The sequence below is a fragment of the Spinacia oleracea genome, chromosome 6 (assembly GCF_020520425.1).
Source record: "Spinacia oleracea cultivar Varoflay chromosome 6, BTI_SOV_V1, whole genome shotgun sequence".
In the NCBI taxonomy this organism is placed as follows: Eukaryota; Viridiplantae; Streptophyta; class Magnoliopsida; order Caryophyllales; family Amaranthaceae; genus Spinacia; species Spinacia oleracea.
In genome coordinates, this window is record NC_079492.1 from 25,333,788 (window position 1) to 25,341,885 (window position 8,098).

At 36.3% G+C, this 8,098-nt stretch overlaps 1 long non-coding RNA gene across 1 annotated transcript; it reads right to left on the reverse strand.

Annotated features, from left to right (window-relative positions):
* Window positions 1-3,221: 3,221 nt before the first annotated feature.
* Window positions 3,222-6,758, reverse strand: LOC130464350 (uncharacterized). The gene is made up of 4 exons (XR_008924733.1): window positions 6,580-6,758; window positions 4,985-5,087; window positions 3,424-3,486; window positions 3,222-3,324 (listed from the first exon to the last, which is right to left on the reverse strand). It is a non-coding gene; the product is annotated as an uncharacterized lncRNA (long non-coding RNA).
* Between the last annotated feature and the right edge of the window lie 1,340 nt (window positions 6,759-8,098).

An 8,098-nucleotide genomic window follows, 5' to 3' on the forward strand; every position in this document is an offset into this window, starting at 1 on the left:
TAATGAACTTCACTTATCTCATCCTATTTCAAACATTGCGATTCCACCTCAGAACGTACTTGTTTAAAATCAGCATTCTAAGAAACCATTTTCTAGGCTAAGAACTACGCAAGACCTGATTCCAAATTAAATTTATTTAAGGCGGATACGTAGGCAATCCATGATTCGGTCCAACCAATTTGCAAAAATGTTAGAGCCTATAGAATAACAAGAATAAGAAATAGAGTCCCTTATTGAAATTTAATTACTTGCAATCCAAGTCGAAAGAAAAATTGGTGTCAAAGGAAAAATCCAAGTCATCAAAATGCCAAAATTAATGAGCACACATCGAAAAATAATAAGGGCACGTACCCTTGCCAGAAGGAGCACTTACACTCCTAGGCGCTTAGCCAAGACTCAAAAGATCGCTCTGCCTCAATTGAATGGGGGCTAGCGCAAGCGTCCATGACCTCTAAAAGTACTCGACTTGACCCTCCCTAAAGAGAACTAACTCACTTAAAGACCTTCTTTCACCACTAGAAATAGTCGTTCGCTTAAAGACCTTCTTTCACCACAAGACACAGTCATGATCGCCAACAAGTAGTAAAGGCAGTAAGCTTGCAATAAAAAGGATTGTTCTACGGCATCGCCCCATCGTTCCTTCGAACTCAGGGCACCCGTTCATGGTAATTCGAATGCTTGCTAATCTCCTTTAAAAAAAACAGACATTGTCAATAGGACTTGGCACTTAACCAAGGCTCACTCTACTCAGACATATGACACGGGCATCTAAAATCGAAATCTAAAAGCATCATTAATGGGAAGACATAATAGCAATTGGGGGCTAAAAAAAGAAATTGAAGTGAAAGAGCTAGGGAAAGAACTAAGTATACCTTGACCTTTTGTACGGACATACACCAAGTAAATCTAAGTCAGTTTGACAACGGTTTATATTCCCGCAATTCTGGAAAAGATGGCCCTAAAAGCCTAAAGCATAAAAGCCTAAAGCATATGCCAAACGGGCACCAGTAATATCTTGACGCTTGCACCCTGGCTTCCAGCAAATCCTTAGACAGCATTCCAAAAATCGTAACAGTATTTTTTGATTCACTCATGTAATCCTGTACGAACCCTTATATAAGTCAACCTAGGACACCTCGGATTGTACACAGTAGGACTCGGATTTTAAATAATATTCAAATGATTTTTAAAAGACTTCTTCGAACCACTACTACAAAAATGGGCAAAGAGACCCGTCCAAAATAGCCGAAGAGACCTCCTTAAAGGGGGTCTCTAGATGGGGGGGTCTCTTTTTAAAAGAGACCCCCTCTCCTAGAGGGGGTCTGTTTGTTAAAAGCTAGAGACCCCTTACGTAAGAAAAGGGGTCTCTTATATAAAGTTTGTCAAAAATATTTTAGAGGGGAAAGAGACCCCTTTTTAGAGATATGGGATCTTTTTGTTAAAAATATTCAGACCCCATAGGTAAGATAGGGGGTCTCTTTGAATTTCTTTAATTTTTTTATTCACGAAATTAAGACCCCATATCTGAGATATGGGGTCTCTATGAAATTTTTTAGTATTATAACTAGAGAGCTCTTTTTATACATAACGGGTCTTTTTTCATTTATATTTTTTAAAAACACATTAGATAATAGCAGGTATAAACCTGTAGTTTACTTAAACCCGATGCTATTAAACTTTAAACCTGCTGTTAAACGTGTTTACACCTGCTGCATTCAGAAGTCGTGTTAAACTTGTAACTTACACCTGCTGCTATACCATTTCGTATTAATTCATTAACAATTCCATAATAATCCATATTATTACCAAAAATATATTTCCAATAAATAATGTTCAAAACGCAAAAGTTTTACATTAACTGTAGTTTCCATAAACGTAAAAGCTTGACATCATAATTTCCAAAAACGTAAAACAAAAGGTTCTAAAATCTAATCATTCACACCAATTTACCAATAACTGGAATCGAAACTCATGGAGTTATTTCCATACCAACATCTTTGTTTTCTTCGTCTTCGTCTTCATCTTGCTTGAGAAAATACTCGACCCACACGTCTCTAACCTCATCCACATTTTCCGATGAATAAGTTTCTTGAGAAAACTGTAAATAAGTAAAAATAATTAGTACTATTATTTAAGCAAATGCATAGTTAGTATTTGTTTGAAAAGAAAGAAATTCTCCGAACTATATCAAATATATAATTTTTACAGTCTGATAATAATCTTAATCATATATTGCGCATTGAGCTAACACAGTTTAATAGAAAATTGAGTTAAACCATTAATTAAGTGATTAGAAGCTAGCTACAAGCGCAAACTTAGTCAAATTTGACAAAATACAGTTTAGTGCAATGAAGTCGGACTACTGATATAAGAAGAAGAAGAAGAAGAAACACCAGAGATAGCGCAAGTGAGGAGAGGAAGTGGAATAGAAGAATTTTATAATTCAAACTTATCAAACACTAAAAAATAATATGAATACAAAGTACATTATTTAAAACACAAAAAAATTGCAATAGGGTATTAAAATAAACCTATGATAAGAAAATATGTTATGCTGAAATCTTGGATTATAGTATATAGCTTAAGATTGGTCTCTATATAAGATTGTAAAGGGATGAGATGAGAACAAAATAGACAAGTCTTTGGGTTTTGACTACAAAGTATTCAGTGAGCAGATAAAACCAACACATAAACTGGACGACAAAATAATAAGCGAGAGAATAAGTGAAGCTTTCGAGGTGAAAGAACGTCGTGGTGAGTGTAAGTGTATCTCACCTTTATGTGTTTGGAAGGGAGCAAAATTTGGTGTCTTGTCTTTGTGTTTACTTGGATTTGGTGTCTCGTCTTGTCTTCTGTATCCTTTGTAGCTGCTGAGTAAGTTAATTTGCTCATTCAGCTTATCAAAAGAAAGAAAATACGTCTTTGGATGATGAGGTATGGTGTTTGCCACACATCACAAAGAATGGACAGTCTTACAAGAAGCTGAAGGGAAAGGAATCAAGTATGTGAAGTGTACCATGCTGCAGATGCAATTCACTTAAACAAGTGAGAAAAAAACTTCTCTTATCAGGAGCTTACATTGTATCAGATCTAATGATGCATGATGATCTCACTAAATTGTTGTTGGTTTAAACACTTTTCCTCAACCTAATCCATATCCGGCTTCCACAAACTAAAAGTGGATAGCTGATCAGATGCAAGGAGATCAGAAGTAAAAATACCTGGAAGATCCCAAGGGTGAATCACAGAAGATGACTTCTCCACTATTGAAGGGATTTCACTCTCCACAAAATAGATAGCAGTAGAAACAGGAACTTGCACAACCTGTGAAACAAGACTTGAGCAATCAATCAACCACAACACAAACATACAAATACTAATAAACAACTATGACCAATAACTAAAGGGCTAAAATATTATAACCTTGTCTTCTCCACGGCTGCCGATCTTATTCTTTGAAGTACCATGCCCACCCCATCGTCCATTCTGCAAATTAGCCACAAGGATATCATCTATAATGAATGAATTAATTGTTCCATGACCTAAAATACAGCAATAGCAGATACATAGAATACGATGTTAATCACATCACCGCCTATTCACCTGTAAAATAAGGGGAATATAGATTGTGTTATCGGTAAAACTATGATTCCTATTAGAAGGTGATCACCATTAAAAGTGAAATCACTAATCATTCTGAAATCAAGTTAGAGTCAAACCCACCATCAGGCTTGCCATACCGATCAGTTCAACTACGTCACAAACTTCCATTCCCACTTCCACTGTCACCTCCCTTAACATGCAATCTAAACCGGTCAGCCATTCTACGCTCTTGAAATAAAATTATAGTAAATTAGAATGAAAGAGGAGAACGAAGGTCAGAAGATTTTGCTCACCTAAGCTAGTTAAAGAAGTCACACCTTGATAGGTAAAATGGATGATTGGATTCAAGAAACTAGCAATACCAGCAAACTGAAAGGATCCTAACAACAAAACAAACTCAATATGAAATCTGAGCCTGAGAGAGTTTCTTCATAGCCATAATATAATGATGTAGTGCTTCATGTTATATGTGAATGAATAAATTAAACAAGTCCCTGTTGGTATCCTTGCGATATACTTCATATGAAGTATTGAGCATCCGGAAGAAAAACAAAAACCTTGAGAAAAATACATTTGACATAGAAAAGGAAAAAGAATTTCAAACATAATAGGGAAATACATCGAGCAAGCTCTGTTTTCAATCTAGGAAAGCCTCCAAGCAGTACTCATCTCCAAATGATTCAAATTTACAGCAAAGCGCAAACAAGAACATAAGAATAAAGATAACAATACTATTTTAAATATGATCTGAGAATCCAACAAGCAGCTTATATGTGGAAAAGAAACACGAAGCACATAAGACAGTTAAATATCATACGATTTAACTACTAGAGCTAAGCCTTGCATTATTCCACAGATTCCTCCAAGCTTTTTGCCACTGGACACATTAGTCCTCAAAAACCTATTCATGCAATTAACTCCTAAGCAAGCTAAATCAACAAACAACAACATCAGGTAAAGATGTTCTTTCTTAAGCTAAATTTCATTTTAGGATCTTCTTACACTTAAACGTCACAACTCACAACATAAATATATAGCAAATCTTATATTTTAACAAGTTTTGAAACACAGGAATGGACCTCCTGAGCTTGTTCATTTAAATTCAATTTCATATGCATATAACAAATAGAATTATATCACCAATTAACTCAGCTAAGAGGGGTTTATAGATCAGTGAAATGCACACTTAAGGGAAGAATTTTATACTTTGTCAACGACTCAACGTCGAAAAGCCTATCACCACATTCATCTACATTACATCCATCTAAAGCAGGCACTAATCTAGCCACACATCACACGCTAATCACCCTTATTGGCAGCCAATTCTTCTTAGATAAGTAAAAGAAACAATCTGCAAGTTTCTCAAACAACAAGAAACTACCTTATGATTGTAGCCTTTTGCCGAACGAGACAGATTGGTACTATCTTCTGTTGTCAGCGCCTTTTAAGATTTTCTCATATTCAGCCTTTTCTATTGAAGTAACCTGAGTATGATAGGAAAAATATAAGTTATATATCAAGCAACCATGGAAACGAAAAACAAACACATAGCAGAGAGACTATCAACTGCCTATATTAGTAAGAAGCAACAATGGGAACACAAATACGTAGCAGTGTTATTATCGACTGCCTATAATGCAGCAACAACGGAAACACTTCCAGAATACAAACACATAGCAGATCTACTATCGACTACTCATAACAGTAAGCAGCAACCAAGGAAATTAAAACAGATCCAATGGTATTAACCTACACTTGTCCCCACATCTCAATCATACATATTTCAAGTTATATTTTCATTTTCATAATGAGCCAAAAAAGAAGATAACTCCAGGGGAAAGGATGAGAAAAGAAGATAGCCTCACTGTGTCACATGTATATGCTTGTCAGTACAGAGTCCATATGATAGATTACAATCGGAAAAAGTCATAAACTGCAAAATTACATAAACAGAATGCCAAAGAACAAAACTTTGATCTGACAACAGCTGAAAAATAGACACAAGAAAAGGTTTAACTGAACTTCAAAGACAGTGTTCGAACTTTTTTTTTTAAGGGAATGACAGTGTTTGAACTTAGCAATGCCAAAATTTCTTCCTGGCACATTTCAACAGAAAAACACAGTAGCAAACAACTAAACTCAAATCATACAACACATTTGAACCAATTAGATCAAAATGGACATGGAATTGCATCTCAACAATGAACACATATTATTGGCCACTGCCACAACAATAGACTATCAGATCAGGTCGAAGAAGACAAATTAAAATCAACAAAGGTCAATGTTGTAAAAAAAAGAAAAGAAAAGAAGGAAGACAGGGCTCTATGCTGAAACTCTCAACCCCGAGCTCTATGCTTTTTTTCCTAAAAGATAAAAGACGAGTATGTTTTCTTACCGTAATAGAATCATACAATTAATCTAGGTTTACACATGTTGAAGCCATATTATTGTTTTTCAAAGGGAAAATACAATAGATAATGTAATTTGGAGAAAACATAAGAACTTATTCAGTCTATCAACTGCAATACTCTTTCTCATTCGACTCTTTTTTTTAATCTTACTGGGAAAAGGAGAAGAGGAACAGAACAAGCATTCTGCAGTCTGTACAACAAAAGCATTTTCCCAGAAACATATTGCTGATCAAAATGTCCCCGTGTAGAACAAGTATGTAAACATGACAAGGTGGAAATCATATTTTCCCGTGAAACTGGAAAAATCCTAACCCACAATTGCAATTACATGAACATTTAAACACAAAATTTCAGGAATTGAAATTTCACAAATTCAGGGGGGGAAAACCCAACTTCGTAGGAGAAATTGAAGTTGAAAAATTCAGAAGAAAAAAACCCCAATCTTGTAGCAGAAATTACAAATTGAAATCGAAAATCGAATAAACCCACAAGGTATTCAGAAATTCAAAAAATAAAATTAAACAGAAGAAGAGAATGAAGAGAGTGTTGAGAAAAAAAAAACCTAAATTTGTAGTTCGCTAGCAACGATGGTGAGGTCGCCGATGGTACGGTAGTTCTCCGGTGGTAGTGCAATTCGCCGGTGGTGGTGAGTTCGTCCATGAGTTCGCCAATGGTTGTCTTTCCTGAAACCTAGCTCTTGAATCTAAGGAAGAAGAAAGAGGCAAACACAATAGGGTGAATTTTGGTTTAGCAGTTTAGCGAAGGTTTGGGGGGCAAATGAATGAAAGTGGAGACCCGTTGGATTAAACGACGGGTCTTTCCGCATTTTACTTTTTTTTTTAATTATTATTTTACTTTAATTTGTATGGGAGGTGGGTCATATGATATATAAGAGACCCATTTTGTTAAATCAAGGGTCTCTGGTGTTTTTCATTTTTTTTTCACGTAAAAAAAGGACCTTTTTTATACATTAGAGACCCATTAATTCAGATGACGGGTTTCTTTATTTTTCCCTCTAATTTTAAGTGGGCCCTTTAACTCATAAGAGACCCGTTATATATAATATTAGATCTCTCATATTAAAAAGACCCGTTATGTCGATCAACGGGTCTTTTGCTAAGGGTCTCTTTGCCCATTTTTGTAGTAGTGAACATAATAAAGAGTCGTTGGTTTAATCTAAGTATGCGTTTATCTCGATGTTGCAAGTGAGTCAAAAAAAAAAATGGATTTCTAAATATGATTATGGGTAAAAGAAAGGCACCTAACTTTTGGTCAAGGCACACTTCCACATGTTACCACCTTGACCATGGCGATGTCGCATAATACGACATTTACAAGAGAAGTAGCAGGTCACTACTCGAACGTACCTCGCACAAAACGAGTCTGGTTCAAACTATTCATGATCCATGTCACCATGAATGCATAAAGGCGTATGCAAAGCATTATAGCACCAAGCCAATCCCGTAGCTACAATTGGGGGCTTGAGAAAAACACTCTAAAAATGCTCGAAATGACGATTTTATCGCAAATTCTCGACGCTAATGCTATACATACATCATAGGGGCACAATCCTAAGGTTTGATCGTATAAAGTCACCCCACTAACAAGGGTAACTGAAAATCGCGAGTCACCAAAACTCCGATCAAACTACTGCACATAACGCTCGTCCTATAAGCGCCCGTTACACAGCCTACCTCGTTCCAAAGCAAAAGCGAAAGAAAAAAATCAAGGATAAGAACCGGAAAAATATACCCAGAAATCCTTTTTCAACGCCCAGAGCTGGGCGCCGATATCTTTGACGCCCCAGCCTGGGCGCTGAATCTTTCTGCTAGCCATATTTTGCCCAGATATAAAAATAAGAAAGAAACACCTATGAATCCGCGCATCGAACGAAGTAATCAGCCGTGCAAACCCACGCAGAAGGTGCTACACTTGTTCGAGCACCTAAACGAGGCGTGATGAAGTACTCCAATGCAAAAAATAATAATGATATCCCAACACCTGGAGGAATGTTCTCATACATGCGGTTAGGCCACACAAGCCTACGTCGCACCATAAGTTCAACCCTCCCACGGCACAAG